Source organism: Haliotis cracherodii, unplaced genomic scaffold, assembly GCF_022045235.1.
Source record: "Haliotis cracherodii isolate W230 unplaced genomic scaffold, xgHalCrac1.p SCAF_12, whole genome shotgun sequence".
NCBI classification, from domain to species: domain Eukaryota; kingdom Metazoa; phylum Mollusca; class Gastropoda; order Lepetellida; family Haliotidae; genus Haliotis; species Haliotis cracherodii.
In genome coordinates this window covers 21,513,860-21,532,960 of record NW_027266267.1, presented here as the reverse complement: position 1 = coordinate 21,532,960, position 19,101 = coordinate 21,513,860, and the positions used below count along the sequence as shown (strand labels likewise).

Genomic DNA, 19,101 nt, shown 5'->3' with positions numbered 1-19,101 from the left:
TGGTCTCTAATGTTTCAGATCAAGTTACTTACTTACTTTGGAGATTTAACGTGCGCTTTCCGACTGATGCGTATTTCGCACACGGGCCCGGCCAGGCCATTTAATGTGTTTCCGAAAGGGGCGAGGGTGGTCTGTGCAACCCAAGAGGGGGCTTTTGGGGTTGCTTATATAGAATTTGGGAATTTTGAGATTTGGAATAGATGCTGATGGGGTTGGGGAGGAGAACTAAGGGAGCTGGGTATGGTGGATGATTGTTTGTTTATGTGATTTTGATTTGGTAGGTTATTATGGTTTTAGATGCGTTTTATTAGTTCCGTTTTTATTAAGAATACGCCTAAGGCCTTGAAGTTTTCTAGTTTATTTTGTGGGTTTAGTATTGCTTCTAGAGTGAGAGCCTTGTTAAGATTGAGGGTGGTTTGTAATGCGGTTCGATGTGTTAGGTAGTGTGTGCAGTGGATGAGCGCGTGTTCTGGGGTTTCTGGTTGTTTGCAGTGTGGGCAGTTACCTGTAGTGTGTTTTTTAAATTTTTTTAGGTGGTTATTTAGGTTGGTGTGTCCTGTTTGGAGTTTAGTGATTACTCTGTCGATTTTTTTTGATGGATGGAGAATTTTTGGTTTGGTTAGTGGTTTGCTGAGCACTCTTTTGATTTTGCTATTTGAGTTTAGATATAGGTTATGCCATTTTTTTGTGATTTTTTGTTTGTTTACACTTTTAATTTCTGATTTTGAGATGGGTAAGTTTAAGCTTATTTCTGGGATTTTAAGGGATAGTTTAGCTGCTTTATCGGCGTTTTCATTACCGTATATTCCTACGTGGGCGGGTATCCACAAGAAGGTTATTTGTTTGCCTGCTTTTGTTAGGTCGTTGGAGCTTTTAAGTATTTGATTTATTAATTTAGGTCGGTTTTTGGTATTTTTGTTTTGGAGGGCTTGTAGTCCACTTAGGGAGTCAGTAAGTATTAGGATGTTTTGGTTGTTTTTGGATTCTTGATTGTGGAGGGCTGAGGCCATGCCCATTAGTTCGGCCGTGAATATTGATCAAGTTGTCATGCTCCACTTTATATAATGAGTTGGTATCTAATGTTTCAGATCCAGTTGTGAACACCACTTCACATTATGAGTTGGTCTCTAATGTTTCAGATCAAGTTGTGAGCACCACTTCATATAATGAGTTGGTATCTAATGTTTCAGATCCAGTTGTGAGCACCACTTCATATAATGAGTTGGTATCTAATGTAACAGATCCAGTTGTGAGCACCACTTCATATAATGAGTTGGCATCTAATGTTTCAGATCCAGTTGTGAGCACCACTTCATATAATGAGTTGGTATCTAATGTTTCAGATCAAGTTGTGAGCACCACTTCATATAATGAGTTGGTATCTAATGTAACAGATCCAGTTGTGAACACCACTTCATATAATGAGTTGGCATCTAATGTTTCAGATCCAGTTGTGAGCACCACTTCATATTGGTTGGTCTCTAATCTTTCAGGCCAAGTTGAGAGCACCACCTCATAGCAGTTGGTCTCTAATGTTACAGATCCAGTTGTGAACACCACTTCACATTATGAGTTGGTATCTAATGTTTCAGATCCAGTTGTGAGCATCACTTCATATAATGAGTTGGTCTCTAATGTTTCAGCTCCAGTTGTTGAGCACCACTTCATATAATTTGGTCTCTAATGTTTCAGCTCGAGTTGTGATGCTCCACTTCAGATTAGTTGGTCCCTTATGTTTCAGGTCCAGTTGTGAGCACCACTTCATATTAGTTGGTCTCTATTGTTTCAGATCCAGTTGTGAGCACCACTTCATATCAGTTGGTCTCTAATGTTTCTGCTGCAGTTGTGAGATGCCACTTCCTTCTGGTATGAGCTGATTTTGTACGATTCATATCCAGTTGAGACGCATCACATATACGAAGCAGATTAGTTTTCTAGCCATCCAGATCATTTTTTTCAATATTATGATATAAACACGGTGCTACCTTAACTCCAAATAACACCGTGTTTACATCATAATATTGAAAAAATGATCTGGATGGCTAGAAAACTAATCTGCTTCGTATACTTTAACTCCAAGTCCCGTGAAGATTCCGGGGTAGAATAGGTCTTCAGCAACCCATGCATGCCGTAAAAGGTGACTATGCTTGTCGTAAAAGGCGACTAATGGGATTAGGTGGTCAGGCTCGCTGACTTGGTTGATACATGTCATTGATCCCAATTGCGTGGATCGATGCTCATGATATCAATCACTGGATTGTCTGGTCCAGACTCGATTATTTACAGACCGCCGTCATATAGCTGAAATATTGCTGAGTGTGGTGTTAAAAAACCAACCAACCAACCAAGCAACTTTAACTCCAAATAGTTTCTATAGTCACAGTGACTTTTACTGAATGTAAATATGTCTACTACAATATTGTAGGTTATACCTAGACGACCAAGGTGCCTGGACATGGGTTACACATTGCAACTGTCCGTGGTCATGTGGGCTCCATTCTGAGAAAGCCATGCTATGCTGGACTTTCCCTGTGAAGAATGTGGTCAGTAGATATAGGGGTGTATTTTGCTGGTCCGAATGTTCCGAGTAGTAGGGAAAGTATAACCTTCCGCATTCATGGTGAAGTGTAAGAATGAGTTGCGGGTGCTGTCCACACCCAATGATACCCCAGTTACCGTAGAAAGGCAGTTGTAGTGTCAGCTGAGGTCGTCTGGAAGCCTGATCTCTAGAGCACATATACTGATAGATATTTAAAAGCCCTCAGCTTCAGGTTCAAATTAACAGATACATTGACTCTGTTTGGCAATTATTTAGCACAATAGTCAATGCAAAGATTTCGTGTTATGGACCTCTGTTGTGCTTACCCATTCCGGCAAGTAACTTTTGTAGAGTTTTATAACGTTTTGGGTATCACTACCAGAGGATCATTTCGGAAACAAAATCAAGACTAATAGTCTATACTGAAATGTACCACATCCAGTTACGATGATTTAGTCTTTCAATGTTTCAGAACCGTTTGAGAAGCGCCCACTTCCTGGTATAATGGGCTGGTCCCTAGCGTTGTAGCTCCAGTTGTGATACGCCTCTTCATGTAATGAGTTGGTCTCTATTGTTTCAGATCAAGTTGTGAGCACCACTTCATATAATGAGTTGGTCTCTAATGTTTCAGATCAAGTTGTGATGCTCCACTTTATATAATGAGTTGGTATCTAATGTTTCAGATCCAGTTGTGAACACCACTTCACATTATGAGTTGGTCTCTAATGTTTCAGATCAAGTTGTGAGCACCACTTCATATAATGAGTTGGTATCTAATGTTTCAGGCCAAGTTGAGAGCACCACCTCATAGCAGTTGGTCTCTAATGTTACAGATCCAGTTGTGAACACCACTTCACATTATGAGTTGGTATCTAATATTTCAGGCCAAGTTGAGAGCACCACCTCATAGCAGTTGGTCTCTAATGTTACAGATCCAGTTGTGAACACCACTTCACATTATGAGTTGGTATCTAATGTTTCATATCCAGTTGTGAGCATCACTTCATATAATGAGTTGGTCTCTAATGTTTCAGCTCCAGTTGTTGAGCACCACTTCATATAATTTGGTCTCTAATGTTTCAGCTCGAGTTGTGATGCTCCACTTCAGATTAGTTGGTCCCTTATGTTTCAGGTCCAGTTGTGAGCACCACTTCATATTAGTTGGTCTCTATTGTTTCAGATCCAGTTGTGAGCACCACTTCATATCAGTTGGTCTCTAATGTTTCTGCTGCAGTTGTGAGATGCCACTTCCTTCTGGTATGAGCTGATTTTGTACGATTCATATCCAGTTGAGACGCATCACATATACGAAGCAGATTAGTTTTCTAGCCATCCAGATCATTTTTTTCAATATTATGATATAAACACGGTGCTACCTTAACTCCAAATAACACCGTGTTTACATCATAATATTGAAAAAATGATCTGGATGGCTAGAAAACTAATCTGCTTCGTATACTTTAACTCCAAGTCCCGTGAAGATTCCGGGGTAGAATAGGTCTTCAGCAACCCATGCATGCCGTAAAAGGTGACTATGCTTGTCGTAAAAGGCGACTAATGGGATTAGGTGGTCAGGCTCGCTGACTTGGTTGATACATGTCATTGATCCCAATTGCGTGGATCGATGCTCATGATATCAATCACTGGATTGTCTGGTCCAGACTCGATTATTTACAGACCGCCGTCATATAGCTGAAATATTGCTGAGTGTGGTGTTAAAAAACCAACCAACCAACCAAGCAACTTTAACTCCAAATAGTTTCTATAGTCACAGTGACTTTTACTGAATGTAAATATGTCTACTACAATATTGTAGGTTATACCTAGACGACCAAGGTGCCTGGACATGGGTTACACATTGCAACTGTCCGTGGTCATGTGGGCTCCATTCTGAGAAAGCCATGCTATGCTGGACTTTCCCTGTGAAGAATGTGGTCAGTAGATATAGGGGTGTATTTTGCTGGTCCGAATGTTCCGAGTAGTAGGGAAAGTATAACCTTCCGCATTCATGGTGAAGTGTAAGAATGAGTTGCGGGTGCTGTCCACACCCAATGATACCCCAGTTACCGTAGAAAGGCAGTTGTAGTGTCAGCTGAGGTCGTCTGGAAGCCTGATCTCTAGAGCACATATACTGATAGATATTTAAAAGCCCTCAGCTTCAGGTTCAAATTAACAGATACATTGACTCTGTTTGGCAATTATTTAGCACAATAGTCAATGCAAAGATTTCGTGTTATGGACCTCTGTTGTGCTTACCCATTCCGGCAAGTAACTTTTGTAGAGTTTTATAACGTTTTGGGTATCACTACCAGAGGATCATTTCGGAAACAAAATCAAGACTAATAGTCTATACTGAAATGTACCACATCCAGTTACGATGATTTAGTCTTTCAATGTTTCAGAACCGTTTGAGAAGCGCCCACTTCCTGGTATAATGGGCTGGTCCCTAGCGTTGTAGCTCCAGTTGTGATACGCCTCTTCATGTAATGAGTTGGTCTCTATTGTTTCAGATCCAGTTGTGAGCACCACTTCATATTTGTTGGTCTCTAATATTTCAGGCCAAGTTGAGAGCACCACCTCATAGCAGCTGGTCTCTAATGTTTCAGATCCAGTTGTGAACACCACTTCACATTATGAGTTGGTATCTAATGTTTCAGATCCAGTTGTGAGCATCACTTCATATACTGAGTTGGTCTTTAATGTTTCAGATCCAGTTGTTGAGCACCACTCCACATAATTTGGTCTCTAATGTTTCAGGTCGAGTTGTGAGTACCACTTCATATAATGAGTTGGTCTCTAATGTTTCAGCTCCAGTTGTGATGCTCCACTTCAGATTAGTTGGTCTCTAATGTTTCAGGTCCAGCTGTGATGCGCCACTTCATGTAATGAGTTGGTCCTTTATGTTTCAGGTCCAGTTGTGAGCACCACTTCATATGACTTGGTCTCTAATGTTTCAGGTCCAGTTGTGAGCACCACTTCATATTACTTGGTCTCTAATGTTTCAGGTCTAGTTGTGAGCACCACTTCATATTTGTTGGTCTCTAATATTTCAGGCCAAGTTGAGAGCACCACCTCATAGCAGCTGGTCTCTAATGTTTCAGATCCAGTTGTGAGCACCACTTCATATTTGTTGGTCTCTAATATTTCAGGCCAAGTTGAGAGCACCACCTCATAGCAGCTGGTCTCTAATGTTTCAGATCCAGTTGTGAGCACCACTTCACATTATGAGTTGGTATCTAATGTTTCAGATCCAGTTGTGAGCATCACTTCATATAATGAGTTGGTCTTTAATGTTTCAGCTCCAGTTGTTGAGCACCACTCCATATAATTTGGTCTCTAATGTTTCAGGTCGAGTTGTGATGCTCCACTTCAGATTAGTTGGTCTCTAATGTTTCAGGTCCAGCTGTGATGCGCCACTTCATATAATGAGTTGGTCCTTTATGTTTCGGGTCCAGTTGTGAGCACCACTTCATATAGTTGGTCTCACATGTTTCAGGTCCAGTTGTAAGCACCACTTCATATCAGTTGGTCTGTAATGTTTCAGATCCATTTGTGATCACCACTTTATATCAGTTGGTCTCTAATGTTTCAGGTCCAGTTGTGAGCACCACTTCATATAATGACTTGGTCTCTAATGTTTCAGGTCCAGTCGTGATGCGCCATTTCATATAAGTTGGTTTCTAATGTTTCAGGTCCAGTTGTGAGCACCACTTCATATAATGAGATGGTCTCTTATGTTTTAGGTCCAGTTGTGAGGACCACTTCATATTAGTTGGTCTCTAATGTTTCAGGTCCAGTTGTGAGCACCACTTCATATAATGACTTTGTCTCTAATGTTTCAGCTCCAGTCGTGATGCGCCATTTCATATAAGTTGGTTTCTAATGTTTGAGCTCCAGTTTATGAGCACCACTTTATATAATGAGTTGGTCTCTATTGTTTCAGCTGCAGTTGTGACTCGCCACTTCCTAGTAGTATGAGCTGAATTTTTATGATTCATATCCAGTTGAGACGCATCACATATACAAAGCAGATTATTTTTTCGAGACATACAGATCATTTTTTTCAATATTATGGTGTAAACACAGTGCTACTTTAACTCCAAATAGTTTCTATAGTCACAGTGACTTTTACTGAATGTAAATATGTCCTTCTACAATATTGTAGGTTATACCTAGACGACCAAGGTGCCTGGACATGGGTTACACATTGCAACTGTCCGTGGTCATGTGGGCTCCATTCTGAGAAAGCCATGCTATGCTGGACTTTCCCTGTGAAGAATGTGGTCAGTAGATATAGGGGTGTATTTTGCTGGTCCGAATGTTCCGAGTAGTAGGGAAAGTATAACCTTCCGCATTCATGGTGAAGTGTAAGAATGAGTTGCGGGTGCTGTCCACGCCCAATGATACCCCAGTTACCGTAGAAAGACAGTTGTAGTGTCAGCTGAGGTCGTCTGGAAGTTTGATCTATCGAGCACATATACTGATAGATATTTGAAAGCCCTCAGCTTCAGGTTCAAATGAACAGATACATTGACCCCGTTTGGCAATTATTTAGCACAATAGTCAATGCAAAGATTTCGTGTTATTGACCTCTGTTGTGCTTACCCATTCCGGCAAGTAACTTTTGTAAAGTTTTCTAACGATTTACATATCACTACCAAAGGATCATTTCGAAAACAAAATCAAGACTAATAGTCTATACTGACATGTACCACCTCCAGTTACGATGATTTAGTCTTTCAATGTTTCAGAACCGTTTGAGAAGTGCCCACTTCCTGGTATAATGAGTTGGTCTCTTAGTGTTGTAGCTCCAGTTGTGATGTGCCTCTTCATGCAATGAGTTGGTCTCTAATGTTTCAGGTCCAGTTGTGAGCACCACTTCATATAAGTTGGTATCTAATGTTTCAGATCAAGTTGTGAGCACCACTTCATATAAGTTGGTATCTAATGTTTCAGATCAAGTTGTGATGCACCACTTCATATAAGTTGGTATCTAATGTTTCAGATCAAGTTGTGAGCACCACTTCATATCAGTTGGTCTCTAATGTTTCAGATCCAGTTGTGAGCACCACTTCATATATTGAGATGGTCTGTAATGATTCAGGTCCAGTTGTGAGCATCACTTCATATTAATTGGTCTCTAATGTTTCAGCTCCAGTTGTTAGCACCACTTCAAATAAGTTGGCATCTAATGTTTCAGATCCAGTTGTGAGCACCACTTCATATTTGTTGGTCTCTAAAATTTCAGGCCAAGTTGAGAGCACCACCTCATAGCAGTTGGTCTCTAATGTTTCAGATCCAGTTGTGAACACCACTTCACATTATGAGTTGGTATCTAATGTTTCAGAGCCAGTTGGGAGCATCACTTCATATAATGAGTTGGTCTCTAATGTTTCAGCTCCAGTTGTGAACACCACTTCACATTATGAGTTGGTATCTAATGTTTCAGAGCCAGTTGGGAGCATCACTTCATATAATGAGTTGGTCTCTAATGTTTCAGCTCCAGTTGTTGAGTATCACTCCATATAATTTGGTCTCTAATGTTTCAGGTCGAGTTGTGAGTACCACTTCATATAATGAGTTGGTCTTTAATGTTTCAGGTCCAGTTGTGATGCGCCACTTCATATAATGAGTTGGTCCCTTATGAACAGATACATTGACTCTGTTTGGCAATTATTTAGCACAATAGTCAATGCAAAGATTTCGTGTTATGGACCTCTGTTGTGCTTACCCATTCCGGCAAGTAACTTTTGAGTTTTATAACGTTTTGCGTATCACAATGTTTCAGGTCCAGTTGTGAGCACCACTTCATATTAGTTGGTCTCTCATGTTTCAGGTCCAGTCGTGACGCACCACTTCATATGATGAGTTGGTCTCTAATGTTTCAGGTCCAGTCGTGACGCACCACTTGATATGATGAGTTGGTCTCTCATGTTTCAGGTCCAGTCGTGACGCACCACTTGATCTGATGAGTTGGTCTCTCATGTTTCAGTTCCAGTCGTGACGCACCACTTCATATAATGAGTTGGTCTCTAATGTGTTGGTCCAGTTGTGACGCAGCACTTCAGATAATGAGTTGGTCTTTAATGTTTCAGCTCAAAGTTGTGATGTGCCATTTCACATAATGAGTAAGTCTCATATGTTTCAGCTCCAGTTGTGATCACCACTTCATATAATGGGTTGGTCTCTTTTTTTGCTTCAGCTCCAGTTGTGATGCGTCACTTCATATAATGAGTAGGTTTGATATGTTTCAGATCCAGTTGTGAGCACCGCTTCATATAATGGGTTGGTCTCTATTGTCTCAGCTGCAGTTGTGATGCCTCACTTCATATAATGAGTTGGTTTGATATGTTTCAGATCCAGCTGTGACGCGCCACTTCCTATTAATATTAGCTGTCTTTAATGATTTATGTCAAGTTGAGACGCATCACTTAGACCAAGCAGACAGAATATTTTTTTTAACATTATGGAGTAAACTCGGTGCTACTATAACTCAAAATAGTTTCTATAGTCACGGTGACATTGACTGAATGTAAGCAGGTCCTTCTACCGTTGTAGGTCATACCTAGACGACCAAGGTTTGTTGACATGGGTTACACATTGCAACTGCTCCATTCTGAGAAAGCCATGCTATGCTGGACATTCTCTGTTATGAATGTGGTCAGTAGATATAGGGTTGTATTTTGCTGGTCCGAATGTTCCGAATAGTGGAGAAAAGCAGTTGTAGTGTCATGTAATGACTTGGCCTCTAATGTTTGAGCTCCAGTTGTGATGCGTCACATCATGTAATGACTTGGCCTCTAATGTTTGAGCTCCAGTTGTGATGCGTCACTTCATGTAATGACTTGGCCTCTAATGTTTGAGCTCCAGTTGTGATGCGTCACTTCATGTAATGAGTTGATCTCTAATGTTTGAGCTCCATTTGTGATGCGTCACTTCATGTAATGGGTCGGTCTCTAATGTTTGAGCTCCGGTTATAGCGCGCCACTTCATGTAATGGGTTGATCTCTAATGTTTGAGCTCCGGTTATAGCGCGCCACTTCATGTAATGGGTTGGTCTCTAATGTTTGAGCTCCGGTTATAGCGCGCCACTTCATATAATGGGTTGGTTTCTAATGTTTGAGCTCCGGTTATAGCGCGCCACTTCATGTAATGGGTTGGTCTCTAATGTTTGAGCTCCGGTTATAGCGCGCCACTTCATGTAATGGGTTGGTCTCTAATGTTTGAGCTCCGGTTATAGTGCGACACTTCATATAATGGGTTGGTCTCTAATGTTTGAGCTCCGGTTGTGGCGCGCCACTTCATGTAATGGGTTGGTCTCTAATGTTTGAGCTCCGGTTATAGCGCGCCACTTCATATAATGGGTTGGTTTCTAATGTTTGAGCTCCGGTTATAGCGCGCCACTTCATGTAATGGGTTGGTCTCTAATGTTTGAGCTCCGGTTATAGCGCGCCACTTCATGTAATGGGTTGGTCTCTAATGTTTGAGCTCCGGTTATAGCGCGCCACTTCGTATGAGTTGGTCTCTTATGTTTCAGTTCCTATTGTGATGCGTTGCGTCATATAATGAGTTGCTCTCTAATTAGGATATAATTGCTATACATCCATTGGCTAATCATTCTGTACAGCCTTTATATTTTAGGGGGATATTCTCTCCAACTTGGTACACTCAAGAAGTCCTAGTCAAAAGGGGATGTAGGAGAGGGTTAGGGGAAGGCTCCTAGGTGAGGTGTTCCGGGAGCCACAAGATAGTGCCAGTCAGAGTGAACCCCGGGAGAGTTGGGTTACATAGACTGTCGGCAAGCCTCATATAGCTAGAATACTGCTGAGTGCGGCGTTAAACAACAAACAAATATTCATCAATAATCATCATTTGTCACCATGCATTTGGTGTCGTCTCTAGCCCGTCTAGCGTAAGGGCCAGCGCAGAACCATTAACTGGGATGCTGAGAACACCACAACCCATGTGTAAAAAGCTTTGAAATTCCCCCAACATTTGAGAGAATTACCGCGTCGCATCCGCATCACGCATTCATGCAAGGGGCTTTTGACATTCAATGTGTACAGTGTCGTACAGTGGAATATCTGCTTTGGACTTCATTGCGTCATTGTTTTGACATCCAGGCGAAATGAACGTTCTATTTGTTGTGGGGCCGAAAGTAAGTCTGATTTTTACAGAGGCCTGTATTTGGAATATAACGGAGGATAACAAATGTAAATAGAAGCAAGATTCAAAGAAGTATTATTATGAATCATAGTATATTCGGCATAATTGACATCGCCTTGTATTACAAATGGTGATTAGTCACAGTCCTATCTCGACAGATTCCACTGAGTACGATAATAAATTATGTGTGAAGGAAATATGTCCATAATAGCAGTTAGGTAGCCCATTGGCTCAATCACGTCTTCTGTCTCTCCGAAACGGCCGAGTTCGATTCCTTACATCTGGCTAGTGTTTCGTATGAAGCCCATTCCTTAGCGTATAACACCATACCCATGCATTTAGTGCACACACAGAACTCAAACTATGTGGAACATAATAACAAAGACATTTATATGATAACGGAATAATAAACACATATAATATATCCATTGTAATTAAAAGGGTGTTCTGGGTGCACTTGCTTCAAGTAGCTACGGCACCAGCAAATATTAACACGCTCGGGGTACTGTTACACAATCAACCAAGCCACCGAGTCCGATCACCCAATCCAAGTACGTCGCCTCTTTCGACAAGCACATGTTACTTCGGGCAACGCCTACTTCGGGCTCCCCGGGATCGGGTGGTCAGGTTCGCTGACTTGGTTGATGCATGTCAAGTGATGTGCCACTTCATATAATGAGTTGGTCTCATATGTTTCATCTCATGCGGCGTTAAACAACAAACAAACAAAACAAAGCCACTTCGGACTCCTCATAGGGTGACATCAATATTTAAAGCCATTGAAACATTTTTGTTTGTTTTTCAACGCCGCACTCTGCAATATTCCAGCTCAATGACCACGGGTCTGTAAATAATCGAGTCTGCACCAGACAATTCTGTGACTGACATGGTGAGCATCGATCACACAAATGGGATACTATGATATACATCCCGTTAGTCGCCTGACTCCAAGCATGGGTTGCTGAAGACCAGTACTAAAATTATATGAATGGATCACTGGAAAACAACAGAGATAAACATGCCATTGTAAAAGTTCCAACATACTACTATTCTGTTGTTGATGCATGCCAAACAAGACCCTTTAGTATTTCATGTCATCTAACTTAGACATGGCACAGAATGCATGCTAAATCACGCTGCATGCATATATGTTAGGTACATGTATATATATCAACATGTTAGAAATGAATAGTATCAATTTACCTTTTTCCTCTGCATTATCCATCTCTGGAAAGTAAAATGTCACTTTGGAAATGAAATATGACGCTTGTGCGTACGAACTGGCGTAAATCGTCAAAATAATATAAACCTATTATATTTTATTACCCATATGGGCAGGCTCGCTGACTTGGTTTATGTGTGTCATCGTATCCCGATTGCGTGGATCGATGCTCATGATGTCAATCACTGGGCCAGACTCGATGACTTACAGACCGCCGTCATATAGCTGGAATATTGCTGAGTGCGGCATTAATCAACAAACAGACAAACAAAACGTTAACCCATATGGGCGAAAATATGCAGTGTAATATCTTTTTTTATATCTGCACAGTGTGCAATTACTGATTCGAAGCTGATTGGTCAGTAAAACAGAGATAAATTTTCATTGGACAACGAGACTATTTCTCTCTCATTCCATTCATTAACAAATCCACGCCATTTATTTAAATGTTTTACTTCGAAAATCTTACTGATTCAAGATTTTTAAGACAAGAAACAGTTTCATATCAACAACATGCCTTTACATTATTTATTTTTCATTTATTTCACATGATTTTCTTTTTACAGTAAAACCCCAAAATACGTTGCGTCGTTTGTAAACAAACAGCGATGGCCATTTGACACCTGTCAAAGTAAATGATCTAGTGAAAGCGGACGGAAATCTGACTGACATGAAGAGTTATTCGTATTATTCAACCTCTGAACAAATTTAATGCCTTAAGCTTTGTTGTCAAAACTGCATATGGCCAGATAGAAGTTCCAAGATTCAGATTGCGAGTGTTGCCAGAAACTGTTTCTCGTGCGCCAAGATCAACACCACCAAGTCCGGGTTTGCGTTTGTGTTAGAGGACTTGCTGCTTGACGACAGGTTTGCCTTTTGTGAACGACGATGACATCGAAAAGAATCTTAACTGCAACTGAAAATGAAAACACAATGAAAAAGACTTAACTTGACAAGTTGACATGAACTTAATTCACAAAATTTATACAGGAAAGAAAAACACGAAAATTAAGACTACTCACACTTTCAACAATGGCATCAGAATGTAAACAAACTCATTTTGCAACAACTTTTAGACATTCCGAAAGACAATATTAAGATCTATTATTTCGTAGAATTGTGTAACGTTGTGTGAACAAATAGGCTGTGTGACGTCCAGGCACCATGAGGGTAAATGACACAGACAGTTCAGAATTCGAATTGTCTACTATGAAGGGAATCAAAGGTAGCATAGAGTGTTACCTTAGCGACATGATTACCAACATCTGCTCGCGAAATCGATGCACTTTGCTGAAGTCGGAGAGGTTGTGAAATAAGAACAAAAACACTTAAAAGTTCAAGGAACAGGAAACTTACCCGAACAAGCTGATCCTGTGTCCGATATTGAACTAAATAAACTTCGTGAATGCGGACAGCATGGCACCTTGTCTCCAGATACGGTGTTACTCTATCAACAGCTATTCGACCATTATGAATCACATCAAAATTTATCATACCAAACTGGCACCCATAGGAGATATCGCGTGGGTGAGATCAAGCGATATCTACATTGTAGATATATAGAACACTAAACGAGCTCCCGTGTAATACCAATTTTATGAAACGAGTGAATAGTCTGTTGTTGCGAGGATTGCTCTGCAGACGGAGGATTTACTCAGACCGTGGATATCGGCAATCTCACTGTAAAACCTTCCCTTGGAGAAGTATCTCAGAGCAATTAAAACACTAAGGTAAGGTAACCGCCTCCGTGGTCCTGTGGTAGAGCGTCCGCCCGGAGAGCGGAAGGTCCGGGGTTCGATCCCGGGCTGCGTCATACAAAAAGACGTTAAAAGATTGTACTTGTTGTTACCCTGTCTGGCGCTCGGCATTAAGGGGCTAAAACAAGGACTGGTCGGCTCGGAGTCAGTATACTGTGTCTGAGTGGGGTATTCATGTTAAACTGCGGCATGGTATCTCAGTGAGCTAGCACTATAAATCGGCATCAGTCCGGACTAGTACAAGCAGCCACACACACACATACACGTGCATGCACGTCGCTATATAAGTGCAATAATCTTGGACGCGACGTTAAACCCAATTTCACCTCACCTCACTAAGCGTGGGAACGCTGGGTTTGATGTTCAAGTCTGTCACTCACTTAACCAACAATAGAAAATATCATGTGTCGTATTATGCGGTACCTCTCGATGATGTCATGATCATCCAAATCGTCGAAGGGTTCGACCTGTCGCGGAAAACACGTTACATACTTTTTCGGCAATCTCGTCCGTGTTTAGATTGATCGCCATCTTTATCGCTTGTGTAAATATTTACACCACCCAAGACCACACGTAGAGTTTACGCCAATTTCACACGGACGTAATATTACACTAGCTTTGTGAAACGCCCCTAGTTCAGTATTTCCGAGTTACGCCAGTTTTACACGCACGTAAGACTTGCGACTACTTTGTGAAACGGTACCCTGGTATTTGGCGAGCGAAAGCGATTCAGATACCAGAACTATTCACGAGTTTCATAAAATTGGTATTACACTGGAGCTCGTTTGGTATTTTATTTATTATTTATTTACGATATTTATACTTACCATTTATAACTTTTTTTTAGAATATCACTGTCGTGTATGAATAGGCAGACACCTACACGATCCACAACGTAGTCCAATTGAGTTTAACAGAATAATACTTCAAACACGTAAAACATTGACACATATTAATTTAATACCTGACAACCGCCCACCTTTAGAATTCAGGCGTCCGTTACACAAAGTTATCGTAGCGCTATGGTTATCGTAACTCACATACTTTAACATAGACGTACGACTGTTGTTGCGCTACAGTACGATCGCTTTGTGGAACGGGGCCCTGCACCACAAAGTTCACAATCACGTCACAATATCCGATGACGTAATTATTGGATTTTTGTTGCAAGATCCATCGGCGAAACAATGCCATGCGACGTCAGCCTAGCAACAAGGTTGCTAGGGGTCATTGAGAGTGCATAACCTCTCTCGGTGATCTATCATTTCCAAACGCAATGTCGTTGAATAAGACAAGAGATGCTGATAGCTTTCAATGGTCGTTAGTGAAACTTGTTCCCGCAGTACATAAACACGCGCTTTGGTATTACACAATGTGTAATACAGCTGTATGTTTATAAACAGGTGATCTCTTCACGGGCAAGTAATAAACCGCTGCATTGAAATTTTATCACAATGCTTTGCAGACACTGTGACGTCATTGGTTACCATGATGTCACAATCAAATGACATCACTAATGGCTCTGCTACTAAAGCTGTGAGCAGTACTTTTTACACTAAGACACGGCTGAAATATTACTGTCTACAAACTGAAAAAGTTGGAAAAATGATGTTGGATGATAAATAAAATCTCACCCTCATGTCTTTTGATATCAAATATATCAACTCGTGCTGATATATTTAATATCAAAAGACACTCTGGTCAGATTCTCTATATCAACAAACTCCTGTCATCCACTAGGCTGTGTCCACTCCACAAGTGTGTTTGACAAGTCCTCCTAAAATCGCACATGCACATGTTCCCGTCAGTCACACTTGTCTCAAATTACACACGATGTTCATTAAACATGTCCGGATTAAACTGTAACGCCGGTTCTCTTGTCATTCCTGGTTTCGGCTGTCTCATATCGCGGGTCATTCATTCCGACACTATGACAGCAATCGTACTTTTCGTAACTTTCCGACACTGTGACAGCAATCGTACTTTTCGTAACTTTCCTCTAACAAACATGACTTCTGTACATTCCGTTTATGTTGTTCTTATGGGTTTTGGCATTTTTGTCGAATGACACATGAAAAAATTGACAGTTTTTCCGTGTTTCCTCTTCTCAATGTGAAATGCATGCCTTTGCTTATGCACGACGGGGGCTGTCTGTCAGTGACGAGATCTTGTCAAAACAAGCCTTGATTAAAAAACCCAATGAACCTTTATTAAAATTTGTCTTCTATTATCAATGCTAGATAGTTTACGCTGTGTAAATCAGACAGAAATATAACTGCAATAAGTGATCTTCAAAGGTATTTAACAGAACTATAATTTTCATGCGTAACAACACGTTAAAATTGGAGTGTGTTGGCATTGTTGACACAAACATCTGATTCTTGATCGGCGACACTTTTTTCCCCTTGAAACACGTCTTTAATATGATTATGGGTAATAAATAGAATAACCCACTCGGTACGAGTGATTACGGAAAATATGTCACTCGTGAAATTAATGTTTTAAGTTCCTCGCTGAAGCAATATTAATTTCACCTCGTTATTCTATACGTATTTCATTTCTCCATAGGGTCGGTGGGGTAGCCCAGTGGTTAAAACGTTTGCTCGTCACGCTGAAGACCAGGGTTCAATTCCCCACATGGACACAATGTGTGAAGGCCATTTCTCGTGTCCCCCGACGCAATATTGCTGGAATATTGCTTAAAGCGATACCATACTCACTCCTCCATAAAAGGTCAAATATGATCATGTCACAGAATGGCATCTATAAGTTCTTACCTGAAAGTTGCAGGCGACCAAACTTGTCAGGGCATTTTTCACCATACGAAATCTTTGTGTTCAGTTTTCCTTTAATTGCGTCTGTCATTTTCTTGCTGTTTCTTGTTTGTAGGACGAACACGTGGTTTCCGGGCGACATCTCATCCAGGAAGTAGCTGTTGCGGTTCATCTACCTGTGTAATTGTTCTTCTACTTGCGAATTTATTGTGCCTTTCATTTCGAGAACAAACGTTATACGCCTTAGCAGTTCCTCTTCCGATTTTGTATTTCCTTCATGAAATCTACCAAACAAACAACGTTTCCTTTAAGGGTGGCAAGTCAGTGTCGGAGTCAAGAGCATTGACTGGAGCTTCTGTTAGCCATTCTTTCATGCAAGGAATAAATACTCTTGGAAAATATCCCTTCATTAGCTTTCTGTGTTTTCAGCAGTTGTTTCGGCCAAGCGTTCCTCGTTGGGAGAGAACATGTTCTTCCGCTGCTTGTTTCCATGGCGTGACATCATAGGGGGTATTTACTTATGATGACTGGCGATTTTCTTGACATAGATCATGTGGTCTCTCACGCTTTCAGGCCTGTTTGTTTGTTTGCTTGTTTAACGCCGCAGTCAGCAATATTCCAGCTATATGACGGCGGTCTGTAAATAATCGAGTCTGGACCAGACAGTCCAGTGGTTAATATCATGAGCATCGATCCTACAATTGGGATCGATGACATGCATCAACCAAGTCAGCGAGCCTGACCTCCCGATCCGGTTAGTCGCCTCTTACGACAAGCATTGTCGCTGGGTTGCTGAAGACATATTCTACCCCGGATCTTCACGGGTCTATAAACGTCTTTTGGTATGACGCAGTAGGGGTTCGAACCACCGTCCTTCCGCTCTCCGGGTAGACGCTCTATCAACCAGGCCAAGCTTGAATCACTTTCCGAAGACTTCTGAATGCGGTGTTAGCCCTGATTCACTCAGGAGAATACACCTGAGGAGTATATGACTTTGTTATTCACAGGTGGCTGTCGGATAGCCTAGTGGTTAAAGCGTTCGCTCGTCACGCCGAAGGTCCAGCTTCAATTCCCCACATGGGTACAATGTGTGAAGCCCTTTTTCCAGGTGTCCCCTGCCGTGATATTGCTCAAATATTGCGGCGTAAAACCATACTCACTCACTCACTAATTTCATGGTAACAGCAGGGACAGAACAGGAGGGAAGTAGGTTACATCTTCCTGATGCACGGGAGTTAACTGACAATAAAAGTCCACTTTCAACCCTTGCCGAACTACGCTGGAATTCCGGATGTACATTTTGGCTGGACTAACGAGTCTGTACATAGTCAAAATCAAAATCGCCTAACGAATTAGACATCGTGAACAACATGGATTTCAACGTGCAGATTTCAGTCGACTACAGGATTTGCAAACTATGTGTTCAGCCAACTCGGCGTCAACAGATATTGTCCAAATCTTTTAATGTTTTTAGCCAAGGTGCTCAAGTGATTTTATGCACTTCGCGGGGAAAGACTCGTCTTATCACAATATAGATCTTGATTATCTATCAGATCGTGTTGACTGGGTGCCGCCATTTTGTTTGAAGCAAATGCAAGTGATATTATAGATGGAATCTGATTGGTAAATAGGAGGGACACAGAAGGGACATAACTCGTAATTGACACTGGACACCACGATCGAGCCTGGAAATTCCAGCCTAGTTCGCCAAGGTTGGAAACTGGTCTGGACTTATAAAGTCAGTTAACTCCCTTGCCTCTAGAAGATGGTATTAAATGTCATTTTACAACCCTGTGGAATCGAGTGAGTGAGATGGGTTTAACGCCGCTTTTAACAGTATTCCAGTTATATCGCGGCGAGCCAGCTTAATGTGGGAGGAAAGCCCCAAGTGATTCAGGTCTCAGACATTTACCACTTCGGTGAAACTCACGAGCACGGGTATGGTGCTGACAAACCTAGAAACATAATCGGGGCGAACCGGGATTCGAACCCACAATCATAGGTTTCTGACGTGCCCAAGGGACGCAACTCTGTGGAATGGAAGAACATGGTATTTTCACAGGGAAACTGTGACATATCTGAACAAGTAACCAAGTGCCAACAGGTTGATGAATCTGTAATAATTGATGGTAAAAACATAGAGGGTTCTCATGATATGGGACTCACCTCCAAGGCTTTTCTTAAACTCGAGGGGCGGTCGGGTAGCCTTGTGGTTAAAGCTTTGGCTCATCACGCCGCAGATCCGGGTTCGATTCCCGACATGGGTAAAATGTGTGAAGCCCATTTCTGGTGTCCCCAAATATTGCTAAAAGCGGTGTAAAATCAAACTCACTCACTCTCTCGCTTAAACTTGAAATGGGTGTTCCACTTCATCTTATCACAGTCAGGAAAGCAAGTAGAAATTGGGAGTCCAGTCCAAAGATGGATTTGTGAGAAGCAATTAGACTGGTCATTGTCTTAATCGTGATCATAGTAACAGGAGGGACAATTCCAGCAACAGCAGAAAATGTCCTTTTTTTATTTGACAAAATAATATTATAGCATTACATTAGTAAATGCTTGTCTTATATATCAATTTGTTACTCTTTATAAAATGATATATTGTAATTGCTCTCCAAGTGTGTGTTTTTTAAATTATAAATT

The 19,101-nt window shown here is 41.2% G+C and overlaps 1 pseudogene; it reads right to left on the bottom strand.

The window, feature by feature from the left end:
• Positions 1–4,921: 4,921 nt before the first annotated feature.
• Positions 4,922–16,963, bottom strand: LOC139457179 (uncharacterized; annotated as a pseudogene).
• Between the last annotated feature and the right edge of the window lie 2,138 nt (positions 16,964–19,101).